The following is a 22,705-nucleotide window of genomic DNA, read 5'->3' on the forward strand; positions in this document are numbered from 1 at the left end:
CATGTCCACACTACCTTCCTTGGGTCAGTGGTGCATGTCTTCACCAGGACTGCTTCCCCCAACCTAAGAGGGGCAGTGTAGGGATCTAAGAGCCTGGTCTCTTAGCTTCCCTGGCACCTCCCCACCAGGAGCCAGGCTGCCCCACAGGCTCCTGGTGGGATGCCCCCACCACTTGGCTCCCTGTTCCCTGCAGAGGGCTGGGAGAGGGGGAAAGCTGCCCAGGCTTCTCACCCCTGGAAAGTGGGGACCAGCTTCCCCACTCCCACCTCCACCCCCGGCTCACTCCCCACCAGAAGCCAGGCAGCCTGAAGTTCGAGCCAGAAGTTCTAGCATGGAGCAATGACATTAACAAGACAACCAATGTTCCTGGCTAGGGTTGAGGGAAGCCACTTGGGCTTCATGCCCCTTCTCTCAGCCTGGAGCAGGGTCCATCCACCCAGGCTTCTCCTCCCCAACCCTGCTCAGAGCAAGGTCCAGCTGCCCAGGCTCCTTGCCTCCAATCTCAGCCGGAAGTGGGGTCCAGACAACTGGCCTTCTCGCCCCGGCTCCCAGCTGGGAGCAAGATGCAGAGACATGGGCTGAGAGTGGGGGGGGGGGGCAACTGAAGCCGTGAAATTGACAAGAGAGCTAACAGCCTATGTAAGTAACAAAGTATCTACAGAGACAACTGCACCAACATAAGCCCTACACCTCCCATGGAAGTGGAGTTATTATGTCAGCGTTGTAGGGCACTTACATCGGCAGGACAAAGCTGTAGTGCAGATACTGACATAGTTAGGTCTATGTAAGCTGCCTTACATCACCCCAACAGTGTAATGTAGACCACTTCTAAGCAGTCATAGGATGCAAGGGGATATCCCCTCATGGATCAGTAACCAGTTAAAAGACAGGAAACAAAGGGTAGGAATAAATGGTCAGTTTTCAGAATGGAGAGAGGAAAATAGTGGAGTTGCCCAGGAATCTGTACTTGGACCAATGCTGTTCACCATATTCAGAAATGATCTGGGTAAAGGAATAACAGTGAGGTGGCAAAGTTTGCAGATTCAGAATTACTCAAAATAGTTTAGTCCAAAGCTTATCGCAAAGACTTACAGTGGGATCTCACAAAACTAGGAGACTGGACAATAACATGGTAGATGAAATTCAGTGTTGATAAATGCAAAGTAATGCATACTAAGAAACATAATCCCAACTATACAGACAAAATGATTGGGGTCTAAAGTAGTTATCACAATTCAGGAAAGAGAACTTGGAGTCATTGTGGTTAGTTCTCTGAAAACGATCATCCAATGTGCAGCAGCGGTCAAAAAAGCTATCAGAATGTTACGAACCATTAGGAAAGGGATACATAATAAGTCAGTAAATATCATAACGCCACTGTATATATCTATAATACACCTACATCTTGAATAATGCATGCAGTGCTGGTCACCCCATTGCAAAAAAAAGATGTATTAGAAATGGAAGAGGTATAGAGAAGGGCAACAAAAATGATTAATGGTATGGAACAGCTTCCATATCATAGAATCATAGAATATCAGGGTTGGAAGGGACCTCAGGAGGTCATCTAGTCCAACCCCCTGCTCAAAGTAGGACCAACCCCAACTAAATCATCCCAGCCAGGGCTTTGTCAAGCCGGGCCTTAAAAACCTCTAAGGATGGAGATTCCACCACCTCCCTAAGTAACGCATTCCAGTGTTTCACCACCCTCCTAGTGAAAAAGTTTTTCCTAATATCCAACCTAAACCTCTCCCACTGCAACTTGAGACCATTACTCCTTGTTCTGTCATCAGCTACCACTGAGAACAGTCTAGAGCCATCCTCTTTGGAACCCCCTTTCAGGTAGTTGAAAGCAGCTATCAAATCCCCTCTCATTCTTCTCTTCTGCAGAATAAACAATCCCATTTCCCTCAGCCTCTCCTCATAACTCATGTGTTCCAGTCCCCTAACATTTGTGTTGCCCTCCGCTGGACATATTCCAATTTTTCCACATCCTTCTTGTAGTGTGGGGCCCAAAACTGCACACAGTACTCCAGATGAGGCCTCACCACTGCCGAATAGAGGGGAATGATCACGTCTCTTGATCTGCTGGCAATGCCCCTACTTATGCATCCCAAAATGCCATTGGCCTTCTTGGCAACAAGGGCACACTGTTGACTCATATCCAGCTTCTCGTCCACTGTAACCCCTAGGTCCTTTTCTGCAGAACTGCTGCCGAGCCATTCGGTCCCTAGTCTGTAGCGGTGCATGGGATTCTTCTGTCCTTAGTGCAGGACTCTGCACTTGTCCTTGTTGAACCTCATCAGATTTCTTTTGGCCCAACCCTCTAATTTGTCTAGGTCCTTCTGTAGCCTATCCCTACCCTCCAGCGTATCTACCTCTCCTCCCAGTTTAGTGTCCGCTGCAAACTGGCTGAGGGTGCAATCCACACCATCCTTCAGATCATTAATGAAGATATTGAACAAAACCGGCCCCAGGACCGACCCTTGGGGCACTCCGCTTGATACTGGCTGCCAACTAGACATGGAGCCATTGATCACTACCCGTTGAGCCCAACAATCTAGCCGGCTTTCTATCCACCTTATAGTCCATTCATCCAGCCAATACTTCTTTAACTTGATGGCAAGAATACTGTGGGAGACCGTGCAAAAGCTTTGCTAAAGTCAAGGAACAACATGTCCACTGCTTTCCCCTCATCCACAGAGCCAGTTATCTGGTCATAGAAGGCAATTAGATTAGTCAGGCATGACTTGCCCTTGGTGAATCCATGCTGACTGTTCCTGATCACTTTCCTCTCCTCTAAGTGCTTCAGAATGGATTCCTTGAGGACCTGCTCCATGATTTTGCCAGGGACTGAGATGAGGCTCACTGGCCTGTCGTTCCCAGGATCCTCCTCCTTCCCCTTTTTAAAGATGGGCACTACATTAGCATTTTTCCAGTCGTCCGGGACCTCCCCCGATCACCATGAATTTTCAAAGATAATGGCCAATGGCTCTGCAATCATATCCGCCAACTCCTTTAGCACTCTCAGATGCAGCTCATCCGGCCCCATGGACTTGTGCTCGTTCAGTTTTTCTAAATAGTCCTGAACCACTTCTTTCTTCACAGAGGGCTGGTCACCTCCTCCCCATGCTGTGCTGCCCAGTGCAGTAGTCTGGGAGCTGACCTTGTTAGTGAAGACAGAGGCAAAAAAAGCAATGAGTACATTAGCTTTTTCCACAACCTCTGTCACTAGGTTGCCTCCCTCATTCAGTAAGGGGCCCACACTTTCCTTGACTTTCTTCTTGATGCTAACATACCTGAAGAAACCCTTCTTGTTACTCTTAACATCTCATGCTAGCTGCAACTCCAGGTGTGATTTGGCCTTCCTGATTTCACTCCTGCATGCCCAAGCAATATTTCTATACTCTTCCCTGGTCATTTGTCCAATCTTCTACTTCTTGTAAGCTTCTTTTTTGTGTTTAAGATCAGCAAGGATTTCACTGTTAAGCCAAGCTGGTCGCCTGCCATATTTACTATTCTTTGTACACATCGGGATGTTTTGTCCCTGTAACCTCAATAAGGATTCTTTAAAATACAGCCAGCTTTCCTGGACTCCTTGTCCCCTGGTGTTATTCTCCCAGGGGATCCCGCCCATCAGTTCCCTGAGGGAGTCAAATTCTGCTTTTCTGAAGTCCAGGGTGCATATTCTTCTGCTCTCCTTTTTTTCCCTGTGGCAGGATCCTGAACTCGACCATCTCATGGTCACTGCCTCCCAGGTTCCCATCCACTTTTGTTTCCCCTACTAATTCTTCCTGGTTTGCAAGCAGCAGGTCAAGAAGAGCTCTGCCCCTAGTTGGTTCCTCCAGCACTTGCACCAAGAAATTGTCCCCTACACTTTCCAAAAGCTTCCTGGATTGTCTGTGCACCACTGTATTGCTCTCCCAGCAGATATCAGGGTGATTGAAGTCTCCCATAAGAACCAGAGCCTGCAATCTAGTAACTTCCTTTAGTTGCCAGAAGAAAGCCTCGTCCACCTCATCCCCCTGGTCTGGTGGTCTATAGCAGACTCCCACCACAACATCACCCTTGTTGCTCACGCTTCTAAACTTAATCCAGAGACACTCAGATTTTTCTACAGTTTCATACCGGAGCTCTCTTACATACTGCTACATACTGCTTCATACTTCATACTGCTCTCTTACATACAATGCAACTCCCCCACCTTTTCTGCCCTAACAGTTTATACCCATCCATGACATAAGGAGACTGAAGATTTCCTGGACAGACATCAGGATATGCTTCTACAGGCACAATGTTCTGAAGATTCAGAGCAGGCTGCGCAGCGGGGACAGGAGGACGGTGAAGAAATTTGGCAGCATGTGACCTCCAGAAGAAGAAAGGGGAGTGTCCATGTACCAGCAGCGCAGATACAGGTAAGCAACCGTTTTCATGTTCTCTCCAAAGGTACTAATGTGGAGAGTGGACTAGATGATACATCTGAGGGAAGGGAACAGAAGGAGACTCCGCCGATTGGAAGGCATGAGATGCACTGTCCTAGGGATGGGGGTTCCATGACGACCACTCCGAAGAGGAGGCGGTGGGTGGTGGTGGTCAGGGACTCTCTCCTCAGGGGGACTGAGTCATCTATCTGCCACCCCAACCGGGAAAACCAAGAAGTCTGCTGCTTGCCAGGAGCTAGGATTCACGATGTGACAGAGAAACTGCCGAGACTCATCAAGCCCTCGGATCGCTATCCCTTGCTGCTTCTCCACATGGGCACCAATGATACTGCCAAGAATGACCTTGAGTAGATCACTGTGGACTATGTGGCTCTGGGAAGAAGGATAAAGGAGTTTGAGGCGCAAGTGGTGTTCTCATCCATCCTCCCCGTGGAAAGAAAAGGCCTGGGTAGAGACCATCGAATTGTGGAAGTCAACAAATGGCTATGCAGGTGGTGTCGGAAAGAAGGCTTTGGATTCTTTGACCATGGGATGGTGTTCCAAGAAGGAGGAGTGCTAGGCAGAGACAGGCTCCATCTAGCAAAGAGAGGGAAGAGCATCTTCGCAAGCAGACTGGCTAACCTAGTGAGGAGGGCTTTAAACTAGGTTCACCGGGGGAAGGAGACCAAAGCCCTGAGGTAAGTGGGGACGTGGGATACCGGGAGGAAGCACGAGCAGGAGAACGCGAAAGGGGAGGGCTCCTGTCTCATACTGAGAAAGCAGGACAAACAGCAAGTTATCTCAAGTGCCTATACACAAATGCAGGAAGCCTGGGAAAAAAGCAGGGAGAACTGGAAGTCCTGGCACAATCAAGGAATTATGATGTGATTGGAATAACAGAGACTTGGTGGGATAACTCACATGACTGGAGTACTGTCCTTGTTGAATTGCATGAGGAGATATTAAAAAGACTGGGACTGTTCAGCTTGGAAAAGAGATGACTGGGAAGGGATATGATAGTCTATAAAATCATGAATCATGTTAAAGTGAATAAGGAAGTGTTATATACCCCTTCATATAACACAACAACCAGGGGTCACCCAAAAAAATTTACAGGCAGCAGGTTTAAAACAAACAAAGAAGCACTTCTTCACAGAATGCACAGCCAACCTGTGGAACTCATTGCCAGGAGATGTTGTGAAAGTGAAAACTAGAACTGGATTCAAAGAGTTCAATAAGTTCATGGAGGATAAGTCCATCAATGGCTATTAGCCAAGGTGATCAGTGATGCAACCCCATGCTCTCGGTCCTCTTAAGCCTCTGACTGCCAGAGGCTGGGACTGGACAACGGGGGTTGGATCATTTGATGATTTCCCTGTTCTTTCCATTTCCTCTGAGGCATGTGGTACTGGCCACTGTCAGAAGACAGGATACTGGGTTAGATGGACCATTGGTCTGAACCAGTATGGTCATTCTTATGTTCTTTTGTCCCTTGTGTACTCCTTTCCAATCCTATTATCTTTCTCCTGTTCTCTCTCTCTCAACTTTTAATCTGATCCCAAGACCAACTGTACCACATGCACCAGTACACAAGATGAAATGGTCTATTCAGTTCTGTCCAATCTAAGAAAAAAAAAAACATAAAAGAGAGGGACCTGACCAGACCCACCAGATGATGTCCCAGACTGGGGATGTGAGCAGAGTTCACAGCCAACCTGTCAGCCCAAACCATCCATCTGTGACTGACCAGCAGTTTGGTATCCTGAGATCATCATCAAAAGACATATTTTACCTACCTTTATTATCTTACTTTTCACCAGTGGGTAATGACCTCTTTGAAAATCCCTTGACACAGAGTCAGTGTTAACAATACATATCTGGACCACAAACTGTTCAGAGACCAAGTAAAGTTCAATGTGCCTTAAAAGCTTGGGCAGGGTGTGTTAACAACTGAAAAGGTTTTTATCAGATCTTTGAACAGCTCAGAGGATATATAAAGTAAAGATTTTGTCAAGTAGGGACAAATTGTCTTCTCAACTATAGAGCATGAGATACTCTTCTGAAGACAAATGTTCAATCACCAATTCTTCAAAGTGCTTTCTTCCCTGATTCCAGCCTTTAAAAAAAAGACGTTTATATTGAATCAGTTTAAGATTTACAAAAGAACTGTGAAGGCTACTATAAATACATACACCATTAAGATGGCCAACTGTGAATTCTTCTACTTATATCTTATGTAAAGTTTAAAACATTTCTGAACAACAGTTGTATTATACACCATTATAAATGTTCTAAAATGTGTTTAACTGTTATTTGAGTAAATAGTATATCAGATTACTTTCAATTTACTTCTTGGATCAAGATCAGGTCTAGAGGAGAATGGAATTAATACTAATTGTTTATCTCACAGCAATTACAAGAGTCAAGCTGAAATACATTTCAACAGCCTCAGCAGATTTCCTCATGCAGTTTGCATGATCAAATAATTCCCATTAACAATTTGAAAGCTCATTATGCATAGGCCCAGGTGCCTTTTTCAGATTCTAAAAAGTGTAGTATTTTAATTCTTCTATTTAAATACATTTCTAAAAGAATACATTCCTTTATATTTGCAACCTTCTCAGCCTGAAATTAGTTACTAGTATGGTATCTATATATCTTCCATGAACTATACTAACACAAAACCCAGGGAGGTCAGTTTATTTTACAAGTCCCCAAATCATGATAATTCTGGTTGGACCAGTTATACACAAAGCACTCTATTCAATCAAAAATAAAGCAATGGAGGCGAGCTGCAATTTACTAGTGCATTTCCCTGTTGGAGTCAAACTGTAATGAATGCGTCCAGCTCAATGAAAACAGCTCCCACATTACATATATGAATACTGTGGCTTCATATACAACCAAAACTTAAAATAATATATGTCCCTCTGCAAAGAAAGTGAACAGTATAAATGTTGAGGTTCATCAAGCTAACCATTATATATTTGCAGCTGAATGTATATATCACTTAGTAATATAGCCTTGGCCTATGACAGAACTTTCACCCTACAGCAAACAGTGGAAGCAAATAACACTGCCAGATGAGGCAGCCTCCAGATGTTCTACTAGTCAACACTCTTGTGTTTTTGTAATTCAGCACCAGTTTATACATTTTAGGTAAGTAATCATCATACATATTGTCAACACAGGGCTTGAACCTGCACCTCTGAATTCAGTAGAAGCTCAGGGAGATAACCCTCAATATGCTATATTACTAACTGTTCCTCGCACACTTGGGCATATATATTTTTGCTAGTCTCTCAGAGTTATTTATAAATATTGGGCCTGATCCCATTGACCTCAGTGGTCTTTGTATCAGGCCCACTGAGACTCATTTTAGGACTATTTCCCAAGTTGTGTTCTTATACAGTTTCACAAAAGTAGTTTCAATGAAAAAGGCTTAAAACCCAGATGAATCAATAATTATGAAATGAAAATATCTGCAAAAACTATCACTGTGCAAGAAAAGCCTTCACATAAATCACAACAAATGCAATTTGCTTTGATTTGAATTTAAATGGAAGCACAAAGTATCCAGGATGGTGAAAGGACATCTCTGGAAGCAGAAGAAAGTTGGGTGGGGAGCCTGAAAGACTTAATTGCCTTCCCCCAGGATATTTCCTAATATTAGATTTCAGTAGCCTTCTATCTTTCACCAAAATTAAAAACCTAAAAAATCTTTTGGGTCAAATGAAACGTGTTCCATGTCATTTCAAAACAACATTTTTGAAACAAAATATCGATAGAAAGAAATGTTGAAAGAGATTTTTTGATATTTTCAAAAAAAAAAAATCAGACAAAACTATTTGCCAAATTTAACCTGAATTTGTAAATCATTTTGGTGTCCAGAAAAGTGCCTTTTTCAGTGGATTTATTATTTGGAAGAAATGAAAATAAGAAACATCCCGCTCGAATGCTGTATGTGGATCATGCACATTCTTCTTTTTTTTTTTTTAAATGAGTTCAGAGTTTCTATTATAGAACATACCTTTGTTATTATGGCCAAAGGATGTTTGGTTTTAAACAGCACACAATTAATTAATGTTTGGTGAGATGCTCAAATACGACACTGATCACCACAGAAAAGCGTATAGACACAATAATAATTAATGTGCTTGCAAATGAATGATATGAACCTCAAACTATATGAGCAAATTTTAGGAACCAAAACAAACCAAAACAATAAAATAAATAACTGTGATTATATACTTTACTCTTAGATAACAACTTTACTCTTAGATAACAACTGTGAGATCAGAGGATCTCACAGCACTTATAAAAGTGGGAAATTAATTGCTGAGCAACATTCCAGGTTTCAATGAACAAACAGAAGAACATTCTACAGAACACCTTATTATCGAAACTCACTGCTGTCTGGATCAGCCCATTAACTGAGTTTGAATGTTGACTTTGGGACTAACATTGTTACTTGTAAGCTACAAAAAAAATCAATGTGGAAGCTCGCATACTTAAGGTCCCACTGGTCATTCTGCCCACTGGCAATATTGATGGGAGATACAAATAATTTAAATAATTAGGTATGTTCCCTACTCATTTGTATCATATAATTTGCAATAATTATGTTTGTCTAGTTTGGGAGAGGATGATTGGAAGATTACACTCTCTTCTAGACAAACAGATAGAGCTTATCTTTCTGAAAAAAAGTAAACTCCCAGGATAGGAACAGAAACTGTGAAACATTTAAATGTCATCTCATTTTCCTCTGCAGCCTCCAGGGTTATTTTTCTTTTAAACCACATATGAATGTCCCCAGACAACCTTCCTTTTATTTATTTTCTTTAAAGAGAACAAAAGAATTTAGAAATGAACTAGAAGGTGGAACACTTCTCTCTCATTTTACCAATTAACGTTTAAGGCTTTATGAAAATTGCTTGTCTCCTTCTTACACTTTTTCTACCCTTCACTCTAATGCACTAGATCCTCAGTTAGTGTAAATCAGAACAACTGCATTAACTATAGCACAAGAGAATCTCCCCCTATTTTCAATTTCAGGCCATGTACTGTTGAGTCAAAGCCATGTTACGTGCAAGGTTTAAAGGCACTACACTGGATTTATCAGTCATTGTGAAAGAAGGGATGTGTCAATATTAATACGACAGCACATCAAAATATTCACACTGAGCAATTTACCTGACAAACCCAACTTCTCTTCCCCCCCCCATGATAGAGTTTATGTATTATTCTGAATTACTTTTTAGATGGGAAACCATCAACAGTTTGACTGAACAGTTCAGTATTCAAAATCAGAGCTGTGTTGGTTACCTGTAATTGGTCACACTACACAATACATGGAAACATAGCATTGTTTCTGTTCATGGATTAGATGAGTAAGTCTTGTCAATAGTTGGAGGGTTTGAGGAAGCTACTGGGGCGTTGGCTCTCTTAAGGAGAGGAAGAAATATAGAAAGAAGCAGCAGATACACAGGATGAGGGAATTTTAGAAAATGTTATAGGTTTTTCTTTGCAGATCACCTATGCCTTGCCTGAGGCATCATTAATAGAAACATTAGTCCGATATAAGAGTTATTGGCCTGCATCCTTACAACCCATTAGAAAAAAATATATCAGACCTACACATTCCAGGGTACCAGAGTGATGCAAAGGGCCAATAAACTAGCCAGAAAGGAGCTGAAGAGACTACCACGAGCATAGAGGAATTCTTAGCAGGCATAAAATTGGCACAGTTGGCTTTATGCTATCCACTGCCTCCGCACACCCCAGCATAGGGGCTAGGAAAGGAACATGAGGGGGTAGGTGTAGGGCCAGAGCTTGCAGATCTTGATGGGGGAAACCTTCATGGGTGAAACAGGATTATACTAGTCATAAAACTGCTGTAAATTATGGCAAGAGGCATGTCAGTCGAGTACGAAGGTGGCTTGGAGGTATGCTTGGTGAAGCTGAGGATGTTGCCCACAACATATATTTAAAAAAAACACCCTCTGAAATATGGATTTCAAATGCTGAAACAACTACTTCTGAGTGCTATGGGAAGTATTGGAGCCTGTCAACCGAATTAGGTGGACCTAAGGGTGCAGAAATGAAGCGTATGTGGTATATTCTTCCCTTGATGGACTCTGGGAATTGCTCTTGACATTAATTGAAGCCCTGCTCACAGATGAGAGGGAGAATAGACCCTATGATAAAGATAACAAAACGTTCAGGCACATTGAGGAGGAGGTAATCCCTTCTAACAACATTAGGAGTTCCCCATTACAAATTGGAAATTACATATCAGCTCTTTTAAAATTGGTTTCCCGACTCAGTTTTAGAAAAGCAGCTGCAGTCACATTAACCAAGATACAAGTTACAAAAGGTTACTACTCCGCGATGCTTCAGGGCATGACCTGAATACTATCTGGGGTTAAGAAGACATCTACATGGTCCAGGGGCCATGACCCAATATTCAGATTGGTCTCTCAAGCACAAATTTCAAGTGATTCACCCTCACTCCCAGTCCCCATAGTACCTCCTCTATTCTGCATTCGTTCCCTGTTCCACTCTTATTACCTCCTCCTCCCCAGCCCCTAATTCCTCTACATTTCTCATTACTTGTCACCCATCTCTAAGTCCTGGGTGACTCTTCCCCTTCCTCCTGATTTCCAAGATCCTGGAGGCTCTGCCACCATTGTCCCATCCCTATGTCCCCTACTGCTCTTTTGTTTCTCTATACTGACTCCTCCACCTCTTACTCTCTCAGTTCCCCTTTCCCACTTACACTACGATCCAGCAAGACAGCACCATCTGTTACCATCTTCAGTGGGCAACTACCTTCCCATATGGGCCACTATGGCCACTGTGGGAGCTGGTGTGATAGGGAGCAGCAAGTATGCAGCTATGTAGGCAAGCATAAAAGGAACTGCCAGCTGCTTTGACAGCTGCAGTAGGAGCTATTGTATTAATTTTGATAGAATAGAGAGTCTCAAAGAGTCAAAAGTGTTAACATAACCCAAATACTCTCCAACATTAAATAGTTTTAAACAAGTTTGAGGTTTGCTCTACAGACCTCACTCTGCTTAGTACCATGGTGCCAACATCGTTAAAAATTCTCTTAACATTTTATTAAAGAGACAGAAAAGATGGAAAATCATTACAGTATTTGAAACATAAATGATTAAATATGGCTTTCATTTTAACAACATCCCTTGTTCCTTTTTTCCCTTTAACTCGAGAGAGTTTTAGAGAGGGGGGAAAAACCCCTCTTTTTTGACAGTCTTTTAGATTAAAGATGGTAATAACTGTCCTTTTGGAGAAAAGAGAGGACACTATTTGAGATGGGCTGGAGCTGTTGCTGTTGAAGTCCAATCCCGTTTCCTAGAACACAAAACAAGACAAACACAAAAGGGGAGAGAAAAGAACAGCAAAGATAGAAAATGCAGATTCTGACTCTGGTGTTGATTCTCACTTGCAACCTCACTCCTGAGAAAACACATAGAACATGGTCTCATTGGGCACTCCGAGGCTCAGAAAATGTATATCAGCATGGGGCTGTTTGGGGCATTGGCTCTTGCTGGTCACAAGCTTACAACAATGTTGCAAAATATACAGTCTTCTCAGACAGACTCTTATTAGACAGAAGGCAAAAAGAAGACTGATAGGAAAGAGAAGAAATAAGACAGGGATGGGAAAAAACACACACGGGAGGGGAAAGATGACAAAGTCTCACACCCCAGGTATTTGGGATTCAGTTGGAGCTGGTGCAAGAGACAATGTCACTTGTATCCCTTTCTCTGGCCCAGTCTGGTCAGGACATTTCTTAGGATTAGGATGAAGAAAATCCAGGGTCCCAGGAGACAGTACGTGGTGGCACCCTTCAAGGCGAAGCTCACTCCAATAGCCAATTTTTCTTCCAAAATCTCTTTAATACCCAAAAAGGAGTAATGGGTAGAATATTATTATTTATTATTACTGTTTATTTTATTTATTATTATTTATTATTTTGTCCACCAATTAGACCTAGTGTCTGACGTACCAATTTTGGTTCACTGATTTCCAGTTATACACTTTTCTTGTTTACCTAGCATGTTTTTAACACAGTCCTTGAGTTACATCAGTAGGTCTTTTCATTTGGACTAATTCAATCTTTTTGTTTTGCTTTTCCACCTTTGCCCATCAACATTTGTTGTTACAGGTTATTGTGACATTTTATGCGCTGACACGCAACTTCTTACAATTGAGGTCACGTTAGGGTAAATTTGTATGCCCAATTATCACAATGGAGCTTCCTGCAATAATAGTAGGGATTTGGCAGTTTTCCTTATCCTTGCTGGACCTCTAATCTTTGGTTCAAGAACTCGATGCATCTGCTTATCCTCTCCACCATAAGATAATTGAAGGCAGTAGGAATACGCAGTGCTTCAAGCTTGACCCTTCCCATGTCCCATACAAATAGTGCTGCCAAACCTGTATCCACAGAGGACTTCAGAGCAATGGACGCCCTCACCCCAACAGGGACTGGTTGAAATATGCTCCAGTGACATGTGATGTGGTGTGCAAGCTGCATTCTGCTGACAAAAAGCTGTGTGCTGATAAAAGTTTGAGCCCTCCTCAGGAATCAAAATGTTTCCCTCTTTTCCATGGTCCTGTCAGGCACACCACAGGTTTTCCAACCATTCAGCAGGACACCTCTATCCTCTATTTCCTAACACTATCCACAAAAACACACAGCAGCTCTAAACTCATTGGCTAGTATTCTTTTCTACTTTCTGTGGGGTGAAATCTCCTCAGCAAAGAGAAGAGCAGTTGGTGGCATAAAGGGTGGAGAGCACATCACACAGAGATTCGGCAAGGTTATAAGAAATGGGTCCCGAACAGACAGACAGTTTTGAAAGGGGTCACAGATTTGCTTGAACTGGCCTGAATCTTTCCCCCACATTAGTAGCAATTCATGGGTCCCTAAGTACCAAGGGCTACTAGCGCAGGATTTACTTCTAACACTAACATCCCCAGTGATTATAGTATTGGTTTTGGGGATATACACTTTCCTCTGTAGAATATGAGGTAATCTATGATGGAGACTATAGACTAGACGGGTAACTATTTATGTGTGTATGTATTCTTACAGCATGTTCATAAATTTGTTCTCTTCTGTACAGATGTGATAAAAGGCCATCAAGGAGACATCTGATTTTTTCAACACTAATTATGCCTCCTATTAAAAAGGACATGTAAATCAATTTGCCACAGTCTATTTGGGAATATTCTCATGCTAATGCAGTGAATGAAGAGTTCACTCCTTTTGCTTTATATGAAAAGATTATGGATACCAATGGAGTTGTAACTCCAGATTGGCTAAGACTGAGGGGGTTTTTCTCCCAGAGAATTTAAATATATCTGTATAGTGATTCTCTGGGAGCAGTGTTAGGGCTTTTAAATGTATTACCTTTTTAACCAACAAATACAAGTAACTAAATCAATGCTAATATTAATATTAGTCATTCTAATACATCTTTGAGTTTTCAAATGACCTGTCCTGTTTTACTGCAACATTTATTACAGTTTTAAATTACAATATCAACACATACAGAATACAAATTTTCTTAAAAGGTATCCTAAAAATATCCTAGTTTTTGTATTTAAATCCCCCCCCTTTTTTTTCTTAGGGTGCATTTTTGGTAAATGAAATATCAAATTTAATCAGTCCCAAAATTATGATGGCGTGGGAAACCAGTAATGTTGTATATTCAATGCACATAATAATGTAGCACATACCGTGTAATACATAGCAGTGTTTCTCTATCGGTGAGAAGAGACAGGAGGAGCCTGTTATGCTATTCACCTTTAACATTCATTGTGGTCTTGTGATGCTTGTTTCCAGGTAAGGCTGGAATGCAGACAAAGCCTGGTGAACTTGAAGAATACACTATTGGTTGACAGAGGAAGTCAAGGATAGGGGACAAAAAGCTTAGCTTTTGTATATCCGAGTTATTTGCTCCCTCCCTATGCTAACAATCCTGAAGGTTGATCAGTCTGAAAATAAAACTACTTTCCAGGATGTGTCAAAATCCAATCCTGCCAGTTCACATATGTGAATACCTTTACACATGAGAACACTCCCATGGATTCCAATGGACCCATTCAAGTGTTAGTTTGCTGGATCACACCTTTAATTTGAAAAATGCTATTTTCACAATGCAAAACGATTTTTCCTGCATTTTGTTTTTACTTTCAGTATTTATTTCTTGGGAGTACTTAAATCATTTGTTAATTAGTCCCATCTAGGAGTCGGTGTACTAAAAAAGAAACAAAAAAACTTCAGAGAGATTGGTTTGGGTAGTTGGGCATAAAGTAAATTCTTAAAACTCTGTTTCTAACCTAGGGAATGGGAGTACTGAGTTTGTAACCAGTAAAGAGGAAAAACTCCTTTAACAAATGGACCTGCCCAGAGAAGAGATCTGCCTCTCATGCAATTTTACAAGTACAAGAGGGAGAGCCACTTGTGAAATTTTATTGGCCATATTTCCAGTTAAGTGACCTCTCTTTAAGCACAGATCATCTTTTTAGTAATACTATATATTAGACGTCCAACCCCCTGTAATGATCATGCACAAAATGTGTGCCAAGGACGTGTACATATGTATATTCTATCATTTCCACAATCGTGCAATAGTATGTGAAAAATAATGCATGCCAGGTCTTCTGTGAAATGTGGTGCATACAAACTGAAGCCAGGTTCAGGCCCCAATGGAAATTTAGCCCATCAAATTTGTTTTTACCCAGCACTAATAATTTCTACTACTGTGCACTTCTACAGCACATTCCATGCAACCAGGTCAAAGTGCTTTATAAATATTAACAAATTAAGACTTGCAACACTGTTGAGACACAGGTAAGTAACTTTTGTTATCTCTGTTTTATATGTGATTTAACTGAGGCACAGAGAGGACAAATGGTTTTATCCTGTCTCCCAGTCCTATTTCTTAAACCACTAGACATGGTTTCTCTCCCAGGAATGTGATGTCTGCACAATCCCTTTTCGTTTCATGTTTCCTTTCTTGAAGGGTATCTGGCATTGTAGATAGCATTAAGGAGATGGGTAGCATTTTCTGGTTCTAACATATTTAGAGTTAAATTGGGTTTGCTCAATATGGACAGGAGTATGAAGCATGATGGAGCCTCTCTGAGCTTCGCAGTGCCTAGTGGGAGTTCATCATCCATTGTGGGCTGGTACAGAGGGAGGCTCCAGAATGCTCCTCACAACCTTCATTGTAGTAACATCTGCCCTTAAAAGTTGCATGGAGGGAGTCATCCTCCTTTCCGAGACTAAGTGAACCTGACCCTTGCATGGTATGAGCAGCAACAGAGGTACAGGCTCTTCCTGACACTTATGCAAGGGCCAGGGACTATCTATCTATTAAGGATGCAGATCAGCGTGTCGCCCAGAGACATGATACCCTACATTTTCCCATCCCATTGACACCGATTTATCTGATTCCATTAGCTGGGTAGACAGGGGAGAATATGATCTAGACTACAAAGCAAAGCCTTTTATCATTGCATTCTAATCTCAGAAGACGGTCCCACTGGCAGCATTTAATAGACTGTAGAGCTTCAAGCTGCTTCCAATACATTTTTGGGCTTCCAGGCTTCATCCAGTGAAGTACTAGTATCCTCAACTCCCACTACCTTCAGTGGGAATTCTTCATGTTAAGTACCTCTGAAAATCAGGACATTTTTATTTTAGAGCCTAAATATGGACTCGTAGTTGAAGATCTTACCCATAACACTTTAAAAAATGGACTGAGTCCATCTTTCTTTTGTATGGCAAAAGAGATCGCATGCGCGCGCACACACACGCCCACGATGGCTGGGCTTCAACTGTTCTACCTTGTTTATGTTAATTGTGCTATTCACCTCCATCAGGAAGGCTATAGCACATGTGAGAAGGGAATAAACCCTGTAGTAACTAGAATGGTTTTTCCTGTTTCACCCTTTGTTTAGCATGGATGAAAGCACCTTTGGCTTTGTAAAACTCCTAGCAAGGCTTAAAATTCCAATTTGTTTAATTAAAACCAACATTTTTATATGATAAATAAAACTACAGACATTTTAAACCTATAAAAGTTATGCCCGTGGCTGCATAGGCTGCGAGGTGGGAATCATGGAGCCTGCCAGTGTTAATGTATAATATTTATACCCCCATATTATGTAATGTACAGTAGTGAGCCAGAGTTGAATTTTGGAGAATGATATTCATGAATAAAGAGGCACAAAATATTCAACATGTCTGAATTATGAACAAAAGAATAGGGTTTCCTTAAAGAATATTCTCCTCTGTAGAATTTGTCAGCTTGTAAACAGAATCTGTAAAATTTTCTTAAGGACATAACCTCATGCAATACAAGAAGTTCACGATTATTTTAGAGTCAAACATTAAAGTCAGTTATATACTGTTCAGTACATAAGCATCAGAAAAATCAGCTCTATAATAACTAAAAGAATAAGTATGCTGGACACCTGGAAAATATGGTGATGATTATCCCACCTTTATTTAGGCAGATCTATTTTTAAAACTATGAAATATGCCAATAGTTCACACATTCATTGAGAATTTTCATTTCAGAACGTATTTTCTGACAAAAGAACACTGAATAAGTGAAGAAACACGAATGGTTTCACATACCTCTAATCTGAGGGAAGTTGAACTTTAGGACTAACAAATGATTAAACTCTTAAAAAGAAGAAAAGTATGTTACCATGACAAACCTAGTTTTTTCAAACTACAGAGACAGAAAGCTACATTGGTGTTTTCTACCAAGTAATATGATTTATTACAGATGATGTGCTACTTCTGCGTGGAGCTACTGCTTTTTATGTATTTACCCTAGGGAGGAAATTTTTGAGTGTGTGACTGCAATCCTTAATATACGAACACCTGAAAATGGCTACAGTGTAGTGAATGACTCTTGTTATAACCTGCAACCTCCATGAGGCATGGAGCTTAAAAACTGTTGGTATAATATAATTAATGAACTATAAATTCTGCACAGATACCTCAATATTTTACCCAAATGTCAGTCTGGTACTGAAGGAATATCTTTTTCACTTTCCTCACTTCTCTCCGAGTCTAAAAGGCATGATGGTCTTTTCATAACTGCCATCAAGGTCTATGCAAAATAAAGTGGCAGTAAATTAGTCTATTTAACGCATCATGGAAGTTAACTTACAAGTTTTATTTAATTAAGACACCGGTGGAGTATTTTGCTGCTGCAAAGAAGCTGACAGTCTCAGAGTCTCAGTTCTGCACTGACATGACTGAGAAGAAAAACTTGTCCTTTTCCTGACACGAAAATAAAAGTATGAATGAGAAATTTGGAGGATCAAGAATAAAATTATTTGTAATTTATATTACTGCATCTTAATAACAAGAAAACCCATATGATGTACTTATTTTCTTCACACAATTGAGCTCTAAACCAAGAGAAATGTTCTGTACCAGTGAGAGCCCAATAGGGAGAAAAAAATGTGGAAAAATAAAGGGCAAAAACTTTTTAAAGTTTTTGCCCTTTAACAAAGGCTTCTGTGTCAGACTGACAATATCCTGGACAAACCTTATGGAATTAAGGTAAAGTTTATTGAATTAGTGAAACCTTATTGAATTAGGTTTAGTACCTTTGGGATCCATTGTATTAAAAATGCAGTTCTGTATGTGTTATTGTGGAATTGTGTGTAACTAGCAGGAGGGGGATGCTAATATAATCCCTCCAGTTATCAGCCCCTTTGAAGCCCCCAATCACTCTCACACACATTCCTAAGATTATCTCACTCATTTTGAGTGTGTGTATATATATATATATATATATATATATATATATATATATACACACACACATACACACACACACACCCCTGAGAGGTACACATATATTAGTTCAAACGGGATTCTCCAGGGACCAATAGACAAAGAAAGGATTTTTGGATCAATAACCTGGTTTTTCACAGGCTCAGGGCTCTCCTTCTCATCCAGCAAATGGACAGGACTCCAGTCTATGAAGGACCCCAATCTTTAGGGAAGGTTTGGAAGGACATAGTTTTTCTCTAGTTCTCCAAAAAGTATAGAAAGACTTTTCTTTCAAGAAACCCATAGGACAAAACACAAAACTCTGCTTGTTATCCAGTAATAAACAGAGATCTGCCTTAAAAGGACCAGACTAGTATATATTTTACAGTATGAACAAACATGTAATCTCTTTTATATGTAAATTCTTGTCTAGATCTTCTGATAAATTCAGAACATCAGAAAAAGAAAATATGTGCTATTTAAAATATCAGCAGCCCATTGTAGGGTGCTAACAAAAGAAACCAGTTAGAATGTTATCAAGTAATTTCTACTGTTTGAATTCTTGAATATAGCATCTATTCAAGTACAGTGAAGATCACTGGACTTGTATTGTTCTGATGCTGGAACATGCTTAACTCTCTGCAGCAAATATGAATCACATTTAGGCTGCTATGTGAAGTCTTGCAAAGATTCCAGCCTTTCAGAACAGGTCTCTCCAAGCGTGTAAGCACACAGACATTCCAATATTTGTTTTTAGCATGACCTTAAAACCACACCATGTCTCCAGGATATTATACATCTGCAAAATTAAGGACAATGCATACATGTCAAGTCTCACTCATTGGGTGTGAGACTCACTCATTAGCACGGTATCTCACTCTCACACACATTCCTAAGCTTACCTTCACTCAGTGTATATTTTAGTAAATATATAACAAGATTTAAAATATTTTTACTCAAGAGCTGCAAGAAACGACAGTTCATTTGGGACCTCAGGCATGGGGCTGAGAGCTTGGAAAGCCACTTTTCAAGCTTTAGATGGCTAGGCATTCTGGGTTTACTCAGGCACAGACTCATTTTAGTATTAATTTCAGTTTTGCTGCCAGAACAATAAAGCTACCACCACAGTAGACAGCTGTGTTTGTATCAGCTCCCTCTGTATCTATCTCCTTCTGTGCTGGGTCCAAATATAAGGGTTATATCTAACACCAGTCAATGATGAGAATATAAAACACTGTGGGAATATTCTCTTCCCCGCCTTCCTCCACCCAGCCCCACAGATTTTCTCCGTTGGTTGTCAAGGGCTCCCTAAACTCTCAAAATGTTTGTTTATTAAAAGGGAAGATCATTTATGTGGTTTCCCTTCAGCTTTTACAGCCCTAATCTCAACACACCTGTCTTCCTGCTGTATCTGCAGACACCACAAGAATAAAACAGGATCATTTCCTGAGGAATATACTATATATCTAAAACTAATCTAGGGTGGCAGTAACACAATCTCAGTCATCTCCAATTTCTATTCTCGTTGGCACTGAATAATATTAAAATTGGATTAACATAACAGTGACAAACTTTTATAACAAAATAAAATATGTAGAGAAAATTATCTTACCTGCTTAAAAATGACTAACATCCAGGTAAAATGTTTCCATAATAAGAGAGTATATACAATAATATGCTGAGGTATATGAACTCCCTGATCCAGTAGTTGCAATGGAGAGCATTTTAAAAAACTCTTCTATTTTATGAAGAAAGCTAAAAGCATCATCTGCTCATAGCAAATGGACAGCCAAGGAATGCAATTGCCAAACAGGATACTGATGAAATAGGCTCTAGTTAATTGTGCTCTTAGAAAGGGGAACCTGGGCCACTATGGGGAACATCTTGTGGATATGGCTGCTCTGAGTCTAGACCAGCTTGAAGGCTTGAGTTACCCTGGGGTAAAGGAAACAGAGTTTGTGTGAAACTTCTGTATTCTAGCTTCAGGATGTCTGTTTCCTCTGCCATCAGAAATCTAGCTGCAGGCAGTCTTATCTTTCTTGTAGGACAATTTGGCTTCAGAGAGCTTTAACTCTGTTGATCGATCAGAAAATAAATGCCTGCTGCCTGAATTGAAAGATGAAAAATAAAAATTCTGTTTGCCTCAGCTGTCTTCTGCTCTGACCACCCCAACATAAGGGATGCCATAGAATAATTTAACCTCTGTAACAAGATCAGAGAAGAAAAGGAGTACTTGTGGCACCTTAGAGACTAACCTATTTATTTGAGCATAAGCTTTCGTGAGCTACAGCTCACTTCATCAGATGCATACTGCGGAAAATACAGAAGACGTTTTTATACACACAAACCATGAAAAAATGGGTGATTATCACTACAAAAGGTTTTCTCTCCCCCCACCCCACTCTCCTGCTGGTAATAGCTTATGTAAAGAGATCAGAGAAATGGAACACCCTTCACAGTTGCTCTAAGCCATTATTTCCAAATGAAGTCATGGTAATTTGTACTGGACCTCATTTGGAGATCCCTCAAGAAGGTATGAAAGATTTTTTGATAGGCATAAAATTCATCATCCATGTACAGGTTTAAAATCGGTGATAAGCTGTAAGTGAATGTTTGTCCACAGAATGGCTACAACAACAGAGCAAACAAGGGAGGGAAAGAAAAATGAAAAGAAAAAAGTGTGCTCACAGAAATCACAGAGGCTTTAGCACCAGTTATGTCCTGAAACACATAATTTTAAAAAAGCAATCTGTAATCTCGGGCCTATATTTTCTAGAGAGATCCTAACATGAAATCTCACAAGCCACATAAGCAACTGAGATGGCAGAAACCACCAGGTCTAAACTCAAATCTAATCTTAACCATATTTGAACATAGTCCTCCTTTGCCCTTTCTAGTCAAAACATATTACTAGTGTGAAAAATACACCATAAAAGATAGTAGTACCTGATATCCACTGTCCTGAATAGGGGGTGGTGTAGAGCTATTCCCCCCAATGGAACCCAGAGGGCTGTAGCTCAGGAAGGCATACACTCTTGCCACTATGCTTCACTCACCTGTGGATCCTGCTAGCACAGGGACTGCTCTTGTAACTGAATGCTGTGAGGAGCATAAACATGGTGACAGTCTTCTGCCCTTTTACACCCAAAATGCAGCAAAACAGAGCCTGGCACACGATGTGCAGTGTAGATGAACTATGGTTGCTGTTTGATGCTATTTTTACTTGATTTGATTTTTCAAATCATGCATTCATTTACCAAGAGGGCCCATCCCACACACTGGGTATGCTTTCCAATACTTAAAACAACACAATATTCAAACATTAGTACCAAACTGCTAATGCGTCATCCTGATTACAATTATAATTCATTCCCATCACATAACCCCATTAGGCAATAATTAAACACTTGATCCAATCCTCATCCTCTTTGCTTCCCAAATACATTAACAAATCCATATTCTAGTGGATCACAAGGACTGGAAGCATATTCTTGAGCTAAAGGATGGGCCCTCATAGAAAATGCTTGTCTAGGAGCTCCATGTATTTTGAAAGAAAGGCAGTTTGGGCACCTCTGTTGACTGTAACTGTAGAAGTGGGACACGGGAAGAGAAATACATTTTCCAGTAGAAAGACCGTAGGCTGTTAAGTAGCGTATAGCTCAAAATCAACTCCTTGTATTCCCAGCACACAGAGTCTGGCTCACAGAGCATCAGTGTTCTGTGTTCCCAATCCAAAGTAATGTTCAGCGGATGAATAAACTTCATCTATGAATGGTCCCAAGTTCTAGGCCCAAGCAGAGTGCATTACAACAGCCATATCTCACGGTGACAAAGGATAGACAAGCACAACAAGGTTCTTTTCCCAAAAAAAGCCACACTTGCCTTACAGACTTAGAAAAATGTCCTCTGCACCATGACTGCCATCTGAGCATCTAGTAGCAGCCTAGGCTCCAACGAGTTCCCTAAATTGTAAATCTGATTTATACATAATGGCCATCCCTCTTCACTTTGCTCCCAAGCGAAACAAGTCTAACACTCAACTTGATGCAATAACCTTGGAATGTTGCATCCAATCAATTCAAAAATTCCCAGAAATATTCTAGGCATCAATGGACACAACCCCCCTTTGGCGTTTGCTGCAAATCAGGACACTGGAAAAGACCGAGTCACTAGAAAATCAGAATCCCCCCCTACACCAACCAGAGGCAGCACCTTAACTTGCTGCACAGGGAGACTGATTGTAGCCTGGACTCTAACAGAAATGAGGGAGACCTATAGGAATGATTTGTAAGTTGGGGAATCAGGGACCCAGTGGGCTGGGGACCGGAGGTCGAGGGTGGAAGATGCAGGACCCTGGAGTGGTCTGGTGGCAAGTGGTGGTGGAGGGGGAAGCTGGAACCTGGAGAGATGAAGTGTGTGGATAGGGACAAAGCAGGAACCCTCA

At 41.0% G+C, this 22,705-nt stretch overlaps 1 long non-coding RNA gene across 2 annotated transcripts in view; it reads right to left on the reverse strand.

Annotated features, from left to right (window-relative positions):
- The window catches only part of LOC144930539 (uncharacterized), an 803,962-nt gene that overhangs the window by 489,130 nt on the left and 292,127 nt on the right, over positions 1 to 22,705 (reverse strand). The gene's annotated exons all lie outside the window — the stretch shown is intronic.

The sequence above is a fragment of the Lepidochelys kempii genome, chromosome 5, assembly GCF_965140285.1.
Source record: "Lepidochelys kempii isolate rLepKem1 chromosome 5, rLepKem1.hap1, whole genome shotgun sequence".
Taxonomy (NCBI): domain Eukaryota; kingdom Metazoa; phylum Chordata; order Testudines; family Cheloniidae; genus Lepidochelys; species Lepidochelys kempii.